This window comes from Poecilia reticulata, chromosome 10 (assembly GCF_904066995.2).
Source record: "Poecilia reticulata chromosome 10, P_reticulata-male-v2, whole genome shotgun sequence".
NCBI lineage: Eukaryota > Metazoa > Chordata > Actinopteri > Cyprinodontiformes > Poeciliidae > Poecilia > Poecilia reticulata.
Window position 1 is genome coordinate 23357159 of NC_088839.1, and position 7715 is coordinate 23364873.

General features: G+C 36.8%; 1 long non-coding RNA gene across 1 annotated transcript; it reads right to left on the bottom strand.

Annotated features, from left to right (window-relative positions):
* Nucleotides 1-836: 836 nt before the first annotated feature.
* On the bottom strand, nt 837-2905 carry LOC145553171 (uncharacterized). The gene is made up of 2 exons (XR_014089428.1): nt 2387-2905; nt 837-1204 (listed from the first exon to the last, which is right to left on the bottom strand). It is a non-coding gene; the product is annotated as an uncharacterized LOC145553171 (long non-coding RNA).
* Between the last annotated feature and the right edge of the window lie 4810 nt (nt 2906-7715).

Sequence of the window (7715 nt, forward strand, 5' to 3'; positions counted from 1 at the left end):
TTGTGGTGGATGTAGCAATACCAAGTGACTACAACATCAGGATAAAGGAGCACGAGAAACTGGAGGAATACCAGGGCCTCAGAGAGGAACTGGAAAAGGCCTGGAAGGTGAAGACCACAGTACCTACCATCCCTTACCAACTTTATTTATGAAGCACTTTATACACCAATAAATTGATTAAAAACAGAAGAAAACTGACCAGCAGTAGAAGGGTTAAGAACACGATAGAACCGAGCTGCAGCGCATGCTTTAGCTTTAGCACAGGACAGCGTTATCTCAAATAAAACAGGCATATGGTCTGAAAATAACGAGTCACCAATCACTAAATTACAAACTGGTAGACCATAAGATAAAACCAGACAAGACTGTGACTATGCTCATGGGTAGCACCCAGACTGCACAAAATTAAAAGAATCGGTAACATTAAGAAATGACTGAGCCATAGGTGAAGTAGGACGACAGACATGAATATTAAAATCACCAACAATGAGAACTTGGTCATATCTTGGCATAATATCAGCCAGGAAATCAGAAAAGTAATTTATAAAGTTTTTGTTGTACTTTGGTGGCCGATAGACCGCCGCACACAGCACAGTGTGAGAGCTGCCGAGTTCAAATAGGCTGATCTCAAAGCTACTAAACGAGGCCAGAGGCAACTGTTTACAAGTAAAACTGCTTTTAAAAACAGTCACTATACTTCCACCGGACCCCAACATCCTTGGAGCATTAAAATAGCCGCAGTTCCGCAGTACAAGTTCATTAAAAATGCTGAAGTCACCAAACCACTTGTCCATGATTCTGTTAATAAAACATCCAATCAATAAGTGGAAAAGAAATCCCTAATGACGAAAGTTTTATTTGTCAGCGACCTGGCATTTACCAAACTGATCCTGCCAGAAATCGGCGGGTTTACACCATCAGGTGGCGTCCGGTGCTCCCGGCAAAGAGGCCGCAGGTTGCTAGGATTCACCCTGCATCTACAGGGCCGAGGTGCGCAGGGACCTGTGGTACTGCCTTTGGTCATCGGGGCCCTCGGGGCAGTCACCCCCAAACTGGAGCAGTAGCTAAAACAGATCCCAGGAACAGCATCAGACATCTCAGTCCGGAAATGTCAGGTTCTAGGCACAGCCAAGATACTGCGCAGAACCCTCAAGCTCCCAGGCCTCTGGAAGAGGACCCGAGCTCAGAGGATGAAAGAGTCCACCTGCGGAAGGGTGAGAAGGGAATTTATATAAATATGAATAAATAAATATACACATTGTCTGAGTATCTCCAAGTAGGTTTGATTTTAACTAGCGTTTCACCTAGCAGTAAACTACATTATTTTTTTCTTATGTGCACAACTATCAAACGTTTCCCAAATACAATGTGACCCCAACACTGAAACTGTGAGTTTCTGTAACAGTATATGTTGAGCAACTGAGGGAAATAACATAAACATACAATATTTAGGGCTCTCTAACAAGCACCATGATGTGCTCACATCCCATAACTATTTCTAGCATTTGCAATGCTGCAGACACAAATTCCAAGATATTTTACAACAAAGATGATTACTTCAGATCAACACAAAGTGCTGCATAACTGTAAAGTGTAAGGAAAATAATTTGCAAACTTTCTACCTTTCTGATAACATTTTAAAACTTAAAAAATCTGACTCGTTATCAAATTTCTGGGCCTTGTCAGAGAACATGGGAACAGGAAATTTAACAAGGCAAGTGATATCAGATCCGAACCTGTCCGAACAATATCAGATGATACATAGGGTGCTCACAGAAAATAACATTTTAAGTCTGCTTTTAAAGCAGGTGTTTCTGTTTTTTAATAGAATTCCTTTAACTCAAGAATTAAAGCCAGTTCTAGGAGTTTAAGATAAATGGTGGGGTTTTTTTCTCATTTCTGCCTTTGCAATGATTCTGCTTAAACATCTCTTTCTGTAAATATTTCTGTCTTTGTTCTGTAGCCTATACTTGGTATCACAAAACATTAGGCAATATCAATATCGAATAATGGTAATATTAGCCTAAATGCAGCCAGTGGCATGTGGGCTATAACTAGCATGTTGTCTTACATTGACTTCCTCCATTCAGTGTGCTAAACATGATTAATAAATAAATAAAATAGCTAAAAAGCTTATTTTAGGAAAAATCTGAAGTTCACTTCGTGGCACTTGGTAAGAATTGTGCAGTTGGTGAATTTTGCAGAATAGTTTTTTTGTTGTTGTTGTAATTTTTCATAAATGTATTTAACACATTCAACACAAAAGTAAAAATCTCGATTTATACTTCGTGGCAGTTCGTTACCAGAAAAACCCCCGCTTATCTCTTAAAACCAAATTAATAACAAGTAGTTTATAAAACAAAAGCTCTTTCGAAATAATGCTTACCTGATTAGATACAAGACATTTACCGTTGGCACATTTCGCAAAAGTAAGAATCTGAAGTTCACTTCGTGGCACTTGGTTACCAGTAAACACACTCATCTCTTAGCAACAGATAAGCAACAAAAATGGTTATTGTTCAAAAAACATAGGATTTCTTCTGATCTCTCTCAGACGTTTACTTTATGGAACTTTGTGGACCTTGGTTACCAGAAAACGCGATCATCTCTAAGCAACAGATTAAAAGCGTAGCAACAAAAATTCTTATTGATTAAAAAAATATAATGTTTCTCCCGCTCTTTTGAAATACCACTTATTTTACACTAACAAGAATTGTGCAATTGGTGAATTTTGCAGAATAGTTTTTTTTGTGTGTAATTGCTCATAAATGTATTTAACACATTCAACTCAAAAGTAAAAATGTCGATTTATACTTCGTGGCAGTTCGTTACCAGAAAAAACCCCGCTTATCTCTTAAAACCAAATTAATAACAAGTAGTTTATAAAACAAAAGCTCTTTCGAAATAACGCTTACCTGATTAGATTTACCGTTGGCAAATTTCGCAAAAGTAAGAATCTGAAGTTCACTTCGTGGCTCTTGGTTACCAGTAAACACACTCATCTCTTAGCAACAGATTTGCAACAAAAATGGTTATTGTTCAAAAAACATAAAAACTTTGTGGCACTTGGTTACCAGTAAACATACTCATCTCTTAGCAACAAAAATGGTAATTGTTCAAAAAACATAAAATTTGCTCTGCTCTTTTTGAAATGGAGTGGAGCGGCAAAGTGAGAAGGAAGGAATAAAAAGAGCAAGGAAAAACCAAAAACTGGACACATTTTGTTCGTCGTCTTGGAGATGAAGCGGAGTTTTTGTTGTCAGCGATTCAGACCCTCCAAAACTGCCAGCCCAGCCAGGGAGCCAGGATAGTTGCAGGTAGCAACTCTAATGTTAATCACAATGTGAGTTAACTGATTATAAACTGTACCAGCCCAAAGGTTTATAGTTAAGGTTTACATTGGAGCCGCCTGGGAGAGCGGCGCGCGTGATCCGCACTGCGTGTCCGCTTCAACGCGCACAATGAACCGAGCTCCGCGCTCATGATAAATTAAAACAAATTCAATAATTTCCATTGGCATGATTTATCACTTCTCTTTTTATTCATCTTTCTTTCTACAATAAACTGTATGATAAAAGCTTTCAGGTTGGTGCTTTGGTCTCAGCTAAACCTTTTTTTGAAGGACAATTTTATTTACAAAGACTTCAAAATTCATTTTATTTGTCGTTTTTGTTTATTTATCTTGGATATTTGAAATGCCTTCCAGTTGCAGTGTTAAATGTTCATTATAATTTTAAGTTTACTGATCTTTCAGATTGTGTTCTTGCGTTATAATTTTCCCATTAACATTTATTACTTAAAAATGGTCTAAAAACAACAATAATATTGTTGATCAAAAATCAAAATTTGTTATTGTAACAGGTCTACACACATATATAGTGTAGCTAGTTTATTGCCATGGATGGCATAGTTACTTTGAAAGAGTAATTTGATGACTCAATGAAAAATTCATCCATCAGGTATAAAATGTGCATCCCTTTTCCCTCCATCGTTTACGTTTGTGTCGCTGGTGTTACATATGAAACGGATCTCCCCAAGGAAAAAGAAGAAAGCAACAACATGTGTTTTCTAAAAATAATCACAAATACTTAACTTGGGTAATTTTAATCTGATTATTGGATTGTAAATAGTAACACGTTAGATTACTCGTTACAAGGGGTCAGATTTGATGACACCATTGTTTGACATTTTTGCTCAAGCTATTTACGCATCTTTCAAGTTTCCGATATGTGTCCCCCCCAATGATAAACTTGTTCCTACGCCCTTGAGTTCAAGTATTCGTAAACAATTCGCAATTAATTGTGAATAGCAGTCAAAGCACTCTAAAATAGGAGAAAGGACCTGACTGCATGATTACTTTCAGTTTGAAATGGTTTTCAGGAACCAAAGGTGTAATCAGAGTAAGAAATGAGGTAGATTTAATGGTTGGAAGGTTTGCATTCATGTAAGTTCATGTCCTGTTTATTTGTTATATTAATCGGCACAAATAAATTGTCAAAGAAGTTCCACATTATAAAGCACCTTTCTCTCCAAGCCATTCTGCTGCTAATATACAACCCAATATTTGTGATTTTCTGTACAATGAGCTTAAAATGATTACACTGAGTACATTTTCTTTAATTACAGATAAAAATATTGCAATTCCTGAACATAATGGCTTTCAAAAACATATAGTCACTGATTCATGTCCATCAAACAAACCTTGCAAACATCAGTAATAAAAATAGAGCAGTATACAAAAATATCGCAGGTATTTTAAAATTAATTTTATTTTTATTATTAAAACCTCCCAAAATCTCTCTGATGGATGGAGAGCTGAAGTGTAAATGTGTAGTAAATGTGTAACTGTTGGGTTTCAGCAAAGCCTTTTTTCAATAATCCGACTGTGAGATTAAAAGTTGTTACTGCTTTTGCTTTATGAAAAGTATGTTTCCTTTAATAGCGCCTATGTGTGTTTGCATGTGCTTTCTTGCTTGACATTATTAATATATGTACTGTTGTTTTCATGGCCACCTGGTGATCATAACTGTATTACTGTTTTTAGATCTGCTTTAGGTCTTGCTCCTCAAAATAATAAAAAACAGCCTCATTTGCTGCAGCTGAAAGCACTGCAGGTGAACTAAAACAGACAAGTTACTATCCTACATCTGCTCTGTAGTTATTCTCATTTAGTTAAAAATCACAGTTAGTTTTTGTTTGTATTTTTGGAAGTGATTGTGTCTTCCTTCTCCCGTTTAAGCTGACGACTTCCTTCGGTTTTTAAACAGGTCTCAAAATGCTTGAACACCTAAAAAATGTCTTAGAAGAGGATTTTTTTTAATGAGATTTAGCAACTCATTTATTATCTACGACTTCTATCATAGACCATCGCAGTTGCAAAAAAAGTGGAATATACACAGCATTTTTTAAGGTTATCCAGTGATACACTGGATTTAGTGTGTCTGTGTGGGGCTGAAGGTTTCTGGCTGCTGCAGACCATTACTCAACAGAAATAGGACAGTAAATAAAAGGGATGTTGAAGAACCTGCTGAATGTTCTCCCCTGAGTATCACCGAGTTTCATTTTAGAGTAGGATGTGCTGCGATGCAAAGCTTCACACTGGGGTGATACAGAGTGATGGCTGGGTTTATTTTTGACACTCCAACAGTGAGTGCCTGCAGCAGTCATGTTAACAGGAAACAAAACTTTAGGGTTAGAAATACAGACTCAGATCGTAGATCAGGAAATATGCTGCATTTGTCATATTTCAATCTCCAACAGTGTATTTTACTGCGATTTTGTGTGATAGACAAACACAAAGTGACACATAATTGCAAAGAGGAATGGAAATTCACTGCAAATAAAATCTGAAAGTTGTTTCATTAATGATGCACAATAACTTTTAAAAAAACAGATACTGATAGTTTTCTCATTCCGAAAGCCGATAACTGATAATAATCGATAAATGATGACACACCTGTAAATAAGAGAGGTAACAAAGCGGTGTAGATGAACATATTTATTCATAAAAGTGGTCCAGTCAAAGTCCAGATCTAAACTCAGTTAATTAGCCTTGACCAGAGGTGCTCTTCGTCCACTCTGAGTTTGAGCTATTTTGCAAAGACAAATGTATAAAACTTTGATTGTGTATTTGCACAAAGCTGGAAGAGACAGACCCCAAAAGATTACAAAAAAATAAAAAATATCCACATTTTTTTGAGAACCATCATTTTACCATAACTAATTTTTACTCTGGGTTTCTTTGAACATTTATCGACTACTTTGATTTGGGATGTCAAAGACAATTCCTACAGAAAACAAAATGTTGCAAACTTGCCATATAGAACAATTCTTGGCTGCAAAGTGGTGCTTTTCTTTAAGGCAACATGGTGTTTTATTCTTAAGTTGAAAAAAAGTAGCGCTACGCAACACAAATCTTAAAGTTAAAAACCATCTTATGTATCGATACCAAAGTGCTCCAAGTAGAATATCGTCACTGCCTAAGATCCAGCTTTCCGTCTGTTGCGCTTTATTTCTTGAAACAGCCCTGCATCGTTTTGTTTACAGAGGGGCAAACTGTCCTTGATTAATCAAAAATGACAACAAACTAAACTTAAATCACTAAACTTAAATTAAATTAATCTTGGGTCACAGCAGTGATTTCAGATTTCTCATGTGGGAACTGATGAAATACCTGTAAATCATCTCATTATAAAAAAAATTATTAAAAGTTTATTTGTTTTTTGAGGCATTCTTCCTTTGTATTGACTACATTATTAAAGCTTTAAATAAAGTCTAGACTCTTTTGAGTCTTTTGAAGCATTCATTCTCAGTCTGGGGAAAAAAATAACACTGAACTCACTAACCTGTAATTAAACATTGTGGGCAATTTTACGAAAAAGAAATGCTTTAGATTTTAACCTCTTGAGACATTGTAGTTATTTTCTGAGTAGGTGGACAAGAAAAGTGCATTATCTCCCAGTAATAAGGATAAAATCTTCTTTACTGCTTCACGTAGTCAATCCATGTATTGATCATGCTTAACACAGCACTGTTATGGGTAAAAAGCCCTCTCTATGCACATTATTTGCTGCTGTGCACCTTTCAAGCACATGGCAGTAATGAGTACTGGGACCAAAGCAACTCTTCTCCATAAAAAGCCCTGATTAATGTGACTCATCTAAATGAGAAGACAGGGTAGGGAAAAAATGACACATCATTCCTCCATTTTCTGAGAACCTGGCTATTTTATTACTGATAATGGTGGACTCAGCTTGAGTCTTTTCTGCAAAGCATTGCTCACTCTGTCAGGAACTCTGTTACAGACTCAGAATTGTTCCTCGGCTGTCCAGTGTGAGGGGAAACTTCCAGAGCTTTACTTTCCACGACTCTGTCAACTACGATGTCAAATGAGGATGGTTCGCCCCCTGATGCTGTCCTCTGCATCCCTCATGTGGATTTCAGGTGGCACCTTGTTGTAAGTGGCTGACTCCCACCAACACATCCTGTCTGCTTACCCCTGACGTCTGGTGTTACAACACCGGAGACGAGAAGCTGAGGTGTGGATTCAATCCAAGAAAAAAAATAAATCCAATCCAAAAAAAACAAAAAACTTACCAAACATGTCACAGACCTGAAGGTGTTTACTGCCACCTGGAATTGTTTTGTTCATCATTTATGAGCACAACTCAAAACTGAGTTTCACTTGCCGATCTGTTCACTTTTATGTAATACAC